Here is a 10,022-nt window from a genome sequence, read left to right as displayed (position 1 = left end):
CCTAGTACTACTCTCGCCCAAGCACGCTTAACCGCGGAGTTCTGATGGGTTCCGTTGCATTAGTGCTGGTATGATCGCACCTATTAAAATATGCGCACATAATTATCATATGCATGTCTTGCGACGTAGGGTAAGTCGAGCTGCGAATCCCTGCAGGGCCCGTGCGAGCTTGCCAAAAATCAGGTCATTGAGGCTCGCTTTAGCTAAACTATTCAAGATAGCGTCATTTAAAGAACGAGGGTAAGCACGACGTAAAAAAGAAAAAAAAGTTATGCAACACGAGGACTTCCCAGGAGGTCACCCATCCTAGTACTACTCTCGCCCAAGCACGCTTAACTACGGAATTCTGATGGGATCCGGTGCATTAGTGCTGGTATGATCGCACCTGTTAAAGTATGCGCACACAATTATCATAAGCATGTCTCGCGACGTAGGTTAAGTCGAGCTGCGAATACCTGCGGGGCCCGTGCGAGCTTGCCAAAAATCAGGTCATTGAGGCTCGCTTTAGCTAAACTATTCAAGATAGCGTCGTTTAAAAAACGAGGGTAAGCACGACGTAAAAAAAAAACAAAAAAAAAAAGAGGTGCAACATGAGGACTTCCCAGGAGGTCACCCATCCTAGTACTACTCTCGTCCTAGTACTACTCTCGCCCAAGCACGCTTAACTGCGGAGTTCTGATGGGATCCGGTGCATTAGTGCTGGTATGATCGCACCTACTAAAGTATGCGCATGCAATTATCATAAGCATGTCTCGCGACGTAGGGTAAGTTGAGCTGCAAATCCCTGCGGGGCCCTTGCGAGCTTGCCGAAAATCAGGTCATTGAGGCTCACTTTAGCTTAACTATTTAATATAGCGTCGTTTAAAGAACAAGGGTAAGAACGACGTAAAAAAAAAAAAAAGAAGAGGTGCTACACGAGGACTTCCTAGGAGGTCACCCATCCTAGAACTACTCTCGCCCAAGCACGCTTAACTGCGGAATTCTGATGGGATCCGGTGCATTAGTGCTGGTATGATCGCACCTGTTAAAGTATGCGCACACAATTATCATAAGCATGTCTCGAGACGTAGGTTATGTCGAGCTGCGAATACCTGCGGGGACCGTGCGAGCTTGCCGCAAATCAGGTCATTGAGGCTCGCTTTAGCTAAGCTATTCAATATAGCGTCGTTTAAAGAACAAGGGAAAGCACGACGTAAAAAAAATAAAAAAAAAGGTGCTACACGAGGACTTCTCAGGAAGTCACCCATCCTAGTACTACTCTCGCCCAAGGACGCTTAACTGCAGAATTCTGATGGGATCCGGTGCATTAGTGCTGGTATGATCGTACCTGTTAAAGTATGCGCACACAATTATCATAAGCATGTCTCGCGACGTAGGGTAAGTCAGGCTGCGAATCCCTGCGGGGCCCGTGCGAGCTTGCCGAAAATCAGGTCATTGAGGCTCGCTTTAGCTAAACTGTTCAAGATAGCGTTGTTTAAAGAACAAGGATAAGCACGACGTAAAAAAGAAGGTGCTTCATGAGGACTTCCCAGGAGGTCACCCATCCTCGTACTACTCTCGCCCAAGCACGCTTAACTGCGGAATTCTGATGGGATCTGATGCATTAGTGCTGGTATAATTGTACCTGTTAAAGTATGCACACACAATTATCATAAGCATGTCTCGCGACGTCGGGTAAGTCGAGCTGCGAATCCCTGCGGGGCCCGCGCGAGCTTGCCGAAAATCAGGTCATTGAGGCTCGCTTTAGCTAAACTATTCAAGATAGCGTCGTTTAAAGAACGAGGGTAAGCACGACGTAAAAAAAACAAAAAAAAAGAGGTGCAACAAGAGGACTTCCCAGGAGGTCACCCATCCTAGTACTACTCTCGTCCTAGTACTATTCTCACCCAAGAACGCTTAACTGCGGAGTTCTGATGGGATCCGGTGCATTAGTGCTAGTCTGATCGCACCTATTAAAATATGCGCACACAATTATCATAAGCATGTCTCGCGATGTAGGGTAAGTTGAGCTGCGAAGCCCTGCGGGGCCCGTGTGTGCTTGCCGAAATTCAGGTCATTGAGGTTCGCGTTAGCGAAATTATTCAGGTTTGCGTCGTTTAAAGAACGAGGGTAAGCACGACGTAAAAAAAAAAAAAAAAAAAGAGGTGCTACACGAGGACTTCCCAGGAGGTCACCCATCCTAGTACTACTCTCGCCCATGCACACTTAACAGCGGAATTCTGATGGGATCCGGTGCATTAGTGCTGGTATAATCGTACCTGTTAAAGTATGCGCACACAATTATCATAAGCATGTCTCGCGACGTAGGGTAAGTCGAGCTGCAAATCCCAGCGGGGCTCGTGCGAGCTTGCCGAAACTCAGGTCATTGAGGCTCGCTTTAGCTAAACTATTCAAGATAGCGTCATTTAAAGAACAATGGTAAGCACGACGTAAAAAAAAAAGGTGCTACACGAGGACTTCCCAAGAGGTCAACCATCCTAGTACTACTCTCGCCCAAGCACGCTTAACTGCGGAATTCTGATGGGATCCGGTGCATTAGTGCTGGTATGATCGTACCTGTTAAAGTATGCGCACACAATTATCATAAGCATGTCTCGCGACGTAGGGTAAGTCGAGCTGCGAAGCCCTACGGGGCCCGTGTGAGCTTGCCGAAAATCAGGTCGTTGAGGTTCGCTTTTGCAAAACTATTCAAGTTAGCGTCGTTTAAAGAACGAGGGTAAGCACGACGTAAAAAAAAAAAAAGAAAAAAAAGGGATGCAACACGAGGACTTCCCAGGAGGTCATCTATCCTAGTACTACTCTCACCCAAGCACGCTTAACTGCGGAGTTCTAATGGGATCCGGTGCATTAGTGCTGGTATGATCACACCTGTTAAAGTATGCGCATATAATTATCATAAGCATGTCTCGCGATGTAGGGTAAGTCGAGCTGCGAAGCCCTGCGGGGCCCGTGTGAGCTTGCCGAAAATCAGGTCGTTGAGGTTCGCTTTTGCGAAACTATTCAAGTTAGCGTCGTTTAAAGAACGAGGGTAAGCACGACGTAAAAAAAAAAAAAGAAAAAAAAGGGATGCAACACGAGGACTTCCCAGGAGGTCACCCATCCTAGTACTACTCTCGCCCAAGCACGCTTAACTACGGAGTTCTGATGGGATCCGGTGCATTAGTGCTGGTATGATTGCACCTGTTAAAGTATGCGCACACAATTATCATAAGCATGTCTCGCGACGTAGGGTAAGTCGAGCTGCGAATCCCTGCGGGGCCCGTGCGAGCTTGCCGAAAATCAGGTCATTGAGGCTCGCTTTAGCGAAAGTATTCAAGTTAGCGTCGTTTAAAGAACGAGGGTAAGCACGACGTAAAAAAAAAGTGGTGCAACACGAGGACTTCCCAGGAGGTCACCCATCCTAGTACTACTTTCGTCCTAGTACTACTCTCGCCCAAGCACGCTTAACTGCGGAGTTTTGATGGGATCCGGTGCATTAGTGCTGGTATCACCTATTAAAGTATGCGCACAGAATTATCATAAGCATGTCTCACGACGTAGGGTAAGTCGAGCTGCGAAGCCCTACGGGGCCCGTGTGAGCTTGCCGAAAATCAGGTCATTGAGGTTCGCTTTAGCGAAACTATTCAAGATAGCGTCGTTTAAGGAACGAGGGTAAGCACGACGTAAAAAAAAACAAAAGAAAAAAGAGGTGCAACATGAGGACTTCCCAGGAGGTCACCCATCCTAGTACTAGTCTCGTCCTAGTACTACTCTCGCCCAAGCACGCTTAACTGCGGAGTTTTGATGGGACCCGGTGCATTAGTGCTGGTATGATCGCACCTATTAAAGTATGCGCACACAATTAGCATAAGCATGTCTCGCGACGTAGTGTAAGTCGAGCTGTGAAGCCCTGCGGGGTCCGTGTGAGCTTGCCGAAAATCAGGTCATTGAGGTTCGCTTTAGCGAAACTATTCATGTTAGCATCGTTTAAAGAACTAGGGTAAGCACGACGTAAAAAAAAAGGGTGCAACACGAGGACTTCCCAGGAGGTCACCCATCCTAGTACTAATATTGCCCAAGCATGCTTAACTGTAGAGTTCTGATGGGATCCGGTGCATTAGTGCCGGTATGATCGCACCAGTTAAAGTTTGCCCACACGATTATAATAAGCATGTCTCGCAACGTAGGGTAAGTCGAGCTGCAAATCCCTACGGGGCCCGTGCGAGCTTGCCGAAAATCAGGTCATTGAGGCTCGCTTTAGCGAAAGTAGGTTCGCTTTTGCAAAACTATTCAAGTTAGCGTCGTTTAAAGAACGAGGGAAAGCACGACGTAAAAAAAAAGTGGTGCAACACGAGGACTTCCCAGGAGGTCACCCATCTTAGTACTACTCTCGTCCTCAGGAGGTCACCCATCCTAGTACTACTCTCGCCGAAGCACGCTTAACTGCGGAGTTCTGATGGGATCCGGTGCCACGCTTAACTGTAGAGTTCTGATGGGATCTAGGTCACCCATCCTAGTACTACTCTCGCCGAAGCACGCTTAACTGCGGAGTTCTGATGGGATCCGGTGCCACGCTTAACTGTAGAGTTCTGATGGGATCTAGGTCACCCATCCTAGTACTACTCTCGCCGAAGCACGCTTAACTGCGGAGTTCTGATGGGATCCGGTGCCACGCTTAACTGTAGAGTTCTGATGGGATCTAGGTCACCCATCCTAGTACTACTCTCGCCGAAGCACGCTTAACTGCGGAGTTCTGATGGGATCCGGTGCCACGCTTAACTGTAGAGTTCTGATGGGATCTAGGTCACCCATCCTAGTACTACTCTCGCCGAAGCACGCTTAACTGCGGAGTTCTGATGGGATCCGGTGCCACGCTTAACTGTAGAGTTCTGATGGGATCTAGGTCACCCATCCTAGTACTACTCTCGCCGAAGCACGCTTAACTGCGGAGTTCTGATGGGATCCGGTGCCACGCTTAACTGTAGAGTTCTGATGGGATCTAGGTCACCCATCCTAGTACTACTCTCGCCGAAGCACGCTTAACTGCGGAGTTCTGATGGGATCCGGTGCCACGCTTAACTGTAGAGTTCTGATGGGATCTAGGTCACCCATCCTAGTACTACTCTCGCCGAAGCACGCTTAACTGCGGAGTTCTGATGGGATCCGGTGCCACGCTTAACTGTAGAGTTCTGATGGGATCTAGGTCACCCATCCTAGTACTACTCTCGCCGAAGCACGCTTAACTGCGGAGTTCTGATGGGATCCGGTGCCACGCTTAACTGTAGAGTTCTGATGGGATCTAGGTCACCCATCCTAGTACTACTCTTGCCCACAAAAAAAAAGAGGTGCAACATGAGGACTTCCCAGGAGGTCACCCATCTTAGTACTACTCTCGTCCTAGTACTACTCTCGCCCAAGCACGCTTAACTGCGGAGTTCTGATGGGATCCGGTGCATTAGTGCTGGTATGATCGCACCTATTAAAGTATGCGCACACAATTATCATAAGCATGTCTCGCGACGTAGGGTAAGTCGAGCTGCGAAGCACTGCGGGGCCCGTGTAAGCTTGCCGAAAATCAGGTCATTGAGGTTCGCTTTAGCGAAACTATTCAAGTTAGCATCGTTTAAAGAACGAGGGTAAGCACGACGTAAAAAAAAAAGTGGTGCAACACGAGGACTTCCCAGGAGGTCACCCATCCTAGTACTACTCTCGCCCAAGCACGATTAACTGCGGAAGTCTGATGGGATCTGGTGCATTAGTGTTGGTATGATCGCACCTGTTAAAGTATGCGCACACAATTACCATAAGCATGTCTCGCGACGTTGGGTAAGACGAGCTGCGAATCCCTGCGGGGCCCGTGCGAGCTTGCCGAAAATCAGGTCATTGAGGCTCGCTTTTGCGAAAGTATTCAAGTTAGCGTCGTTTAAAGAACGAGGGTAAGCACGACGTAAAAAAAAAAGTGGTGCTACACGAGAAATTCCCAAGAGGTCACCCATCCTAGTACTACTCTCGCCCAAGCACGATTAACTTTGGAATTCTGATGGGATCTGGTGCATTAGTGCTGGTATGATCGTACCTGTTAAAGTATGCGCACACAATTATCATAAGCATGTCTCGCGACGTTGGGTAAGTCGAGTTGCGAATCCCTGCGGGGCCTGTGCGTGCTTGCCGAAAATCAGGTCATTGAGGTTCGCTTTAGCGAAACTATTCAAGTTAGCGTCGTTTAAAGAACGAGGGTAAGCACGACGTAAAAAAAAAAGGGTGCAACACGAGGACTTCCCAGGAGATCACCCATCCTAGTACTAATCTTGCCCAAGCGCGCTTAACTGTAGAGTTCTGATGGGATCCGGTGCATTAGTGCTGGTATTATCGCACCTGTTAAAGTATGCGCACACGATTATTATAAGCATGTCTCGCAACGTAGGGTAAGTCGAGCTGCGAATCCCTACGGGGCCCGTGCGAGCTTGCCGAAAAGCAGGTCATTGAGGCTCGCTTTAGCTAAACTATTCAAGATAGCGTCGTTTAAAAAAAGAGGGTAAGCACGACGTAAAAAATAAACCAAAAAAAAGAGGTGCAACATGAGGACTTCCCAGGAGGTCACCCATCCTAGTACTGCTCTCGTCCTAGTACTACTCTCGCCCAAGCATGCCTAACTGCGGAGTTCTGATGGAATCCGGTGCATTTGTGCTGGTATGATCGCACCTATTAAAGTATGCGTACACAATTATCATAAGCATGTCTCGCGACGTAGGGTAAGTCGAGCTGCGAAGCACTGCGGGGCCCGTGTGAGCTTGTCGAAAATCAAGTCACTGAGGTTCGCTTTAGTGAAACTATTAAAGTTAGCGTCGTTTAAAGAACGAGGGTAAGCATGACGTAAAAAAAAAAGTGAAGCAACACGAGGACTTCCCAGGAGGTCACCCATCCTAGTACTATTCTCGCCCAAGCACGCTTAACTGTGGAGTTCTGATGGGATCCGGTGCATTAGTGCTGGTATGATCGCACCTGTTAAAGTATGCGCACACAATTATCATAAGCATGTGTCGCGACGTAGGGTAAGTCGAGCTGCGAATCCCTGCAGGGCCCGTGCGAGCTTGTCGAAAATCAGGTCATTGAGGCTCGCTTTAGCTAAGCTATTCAATATAACGTCGTTTAAAGAACAAGGGTAAGCACAACATAAAAGAAAGTGGTGCAACACGAGGACTTCCCAGGAGGTCACCCATCCTAGTACTACTCTCGCCCAAGCACGCTGAACTGCAGAGTTCTGATGGGATCTGGTGCATTAGTGCTGATATGATCGCACCTATTAAAGTATGCGCACACAATTATCATAAGCATGTCTCGCGACATAGGGTAAGTCGAGCTGCGAAGCCCTGTGGGGCCCGTGTGAGCTTGCCGAAAATCAGGTCATTGAGGTTCGCTTTAGCGAAACTATTCAAGTTAGCGTCGTTTAAAGAACGAGGGTAAGCACGACGTAAAAAAAAAAGGGTGCAACACGAGGACTTCCCAGGAGGTCACCCATCCTAGTACTACTCTTGCCCAAGCACGCTTAACTGTAGAGTTCTGATGGGATCCGGTGCATTAGTGCTGGAATGATCGCACCTGTTAAAGTATGCGCACACAATTATCATAAGCATGTCTCGCAACGTAGGGTAAGTCGAGCTGCGAATCCCTACGGGGCCCGTGCGAGCTTGCCGAAAATCAGGTCATTGAGGATCGCTTTAGGTAAACTATTCAAGATAGCGTTGTTTAAAGAAGGAGGGTAAGTGATGACAAGTCATCTTAGCCTATTTTAACTAGTCTTTTTCTTTTGTTTTCATTAAAATTATGCACTTTCTTGAGCTACAAGCAAGCCAATTAGGTAGATTTTCATGTTTCCTTTGATTTAATCAACCATGTATGAATTCATGCTATTTCATGAGGTTTTATACTATAATTGTTACATATTATGAAAGAATGAATATCTCATGATTTCAAGCATAGCTTTGATGTGTTTGGTTGATTAATGATAGGTGAAGAAAGCTTGGAGAAATGTTGAAGCAAGAAGGAATAGCTAGGAGTAAAGAGAAGACAATGGAATAAGTGAAATTGAACCAGGAAGCAAAAAGCTGGACCTAAAGTTAGCCTCAAACTTTTGCACAAACTTTTGGGTGAAAAGTTAGCCCCAACGTTAGGCCCTAACTTTTGGGCTAACGTTGGAACTTGAAAATCACTCCCTGGGTACCAAAAGTTTGCGCCAACGTTAGCCCCTAACTTTGAGGCTAACGTTGGCACATGAAAATCCTCCCTGGGCACCAAAAGTTTGCGCCAACGTTAGCCCCCTAAATTTGAGGCTAACGTTGGCATGAAGAAAACCTCCCTAGGCACCAAAAGTTTGCACCAACGTTAGACCCCTAACTTTGAGGGTTTTCATGTTCATTTACTTTTCTGCTTCAAGATCCAATCTAACCCAAACCTTCTTCTACTTCTCTGCTTGATGCAATTTACTTTTCCTTGTTTAAATTCTGCAAATCCAATCCCCAATTCCCTTTACAATTCCAGCTGTTTACATTTCTTGCACTTTAAGATTCTGCTATTTACATTTCTTGCTTTCTAAGTTTCTGCTATTTAATTTCTTGTTCTTTAAGATTCAGCACTTTAATTCCCTGTTCTCTTTACTTCCATGCAATTTAATTTCTGCAAATCACAAAACACTCAACCAAATCTTGATTCGCTTCACTAATTTAACCACTAAGCTAAAATTGCTCAATCCTTCAATCCCTGTGGGATCGACCTCACTCCTGTGAGTTTTTATTACTTGATACGACCCGGTACACTTGCCGGTTAGATTTGTGCGTTTTGGGAGAAATTTATTTTTCACCAAAATACTCATCAAGTTTTTGGTGCCGTTGCCGGGGATTGATTAGATTGACAATGATTAAGTGAGGTGGTGATCTAGATCAAGCACTTTCTCTTTAATTTTGATTAACCCACTAACTATTTGATTTTTCGCTTAAACTAACTAACACTTCAATCTAGAAGTAGATTGAAGTGTCACTGGTTTTGTGCATTTCTCATGCTCTGCTTGTATGTCAGGTACAAGAAGAACCATACCCAATTTTCATGAACAAGACGAAAGAACTCTCAGGAGGTTAAGAAGAGCTGAAAGAGGGAAAAATATTGTTGGAGAAGAGGAATCAGACGAAGAATTCCAAGAGATGGAGGAACATTCAACCAATCCACCAGGTGGAGCAGACAACAATAATGACAACCCACTCCAGAGGAGAGTTTTGGCTTCCTATACCTTTGCAAATCCTAGACATTGTGGGAGCAGCATCTTGGCTCCAAATGTCAATGCTAATAATTTTGAACTCAAGCCACAACTCATCACTCTGGTTCAGAACAATTGCTCTTTTGGTGGAGGACCACTTGAGGACCCACACCAACACTTATCCACTTTCTTGAGGATATGCAACACTGTCAAAAATAATGGAGTGCCCCCTGACAATTAAGCACGACGTAAAAAAAAGAGGTGCAACATGAGGACTTCCCAGGAGGTCACCCATCCTAGTACTACTCTCGTCCTAGTACTACTCTCGCCCAAGCACGCTTAACTGCGGAGTTCTAATGGGATCCGGTGCATTAGTGCTGGTATGATCGCACCTATTAAAGTATGTGCACACAATTATCATAAGCATGTCTCGCGATGTAGGGTAAGTCGAGCTGCGAAGCCCTGCGGGGCCCGTGTGAGCTTGCCGAAAATCAGGTCATTGAGGTTCGCTTTAGCAAAACTATTAAAGTTAGCGTCGTTTAAAGAACGAGGGTAAGCACGACGTAAAAAAAAAAGTGGTGCAACACGAGGACTTCCCAGGAGGTCACCCATCCTAGTATTACTCTCGCCCAAGCACGATTAACTTCGGAATTCTGATGGGATCTGGTGCATTAGTGCTGGTATGATCACACCTATTAAAGTATGCGCACACAATTATCATAAGCATGTCTCGCGACGTTGGTTAAGTCGAGTTCCGAATTCCTGCGGGGCCCGTGCGTGCTTGCCAAAAATCAGG

Source organism: Arachis ipaensis, chromosome B06 (assembly GCF_000816755.2).
Source record: "Arachis ipaensis cultivar K30076 chromosome B06, Araip1.1, whole genome shotgun sequence".
NCBI lineage: Eukaryota > Viridiplantae > Streptophyta > Magnoliopsida > Fabales > Fabaceae > Arachis > Arachis ipaensis.
Note: the sequence above shows the minus strand (reverse complement) of the source record.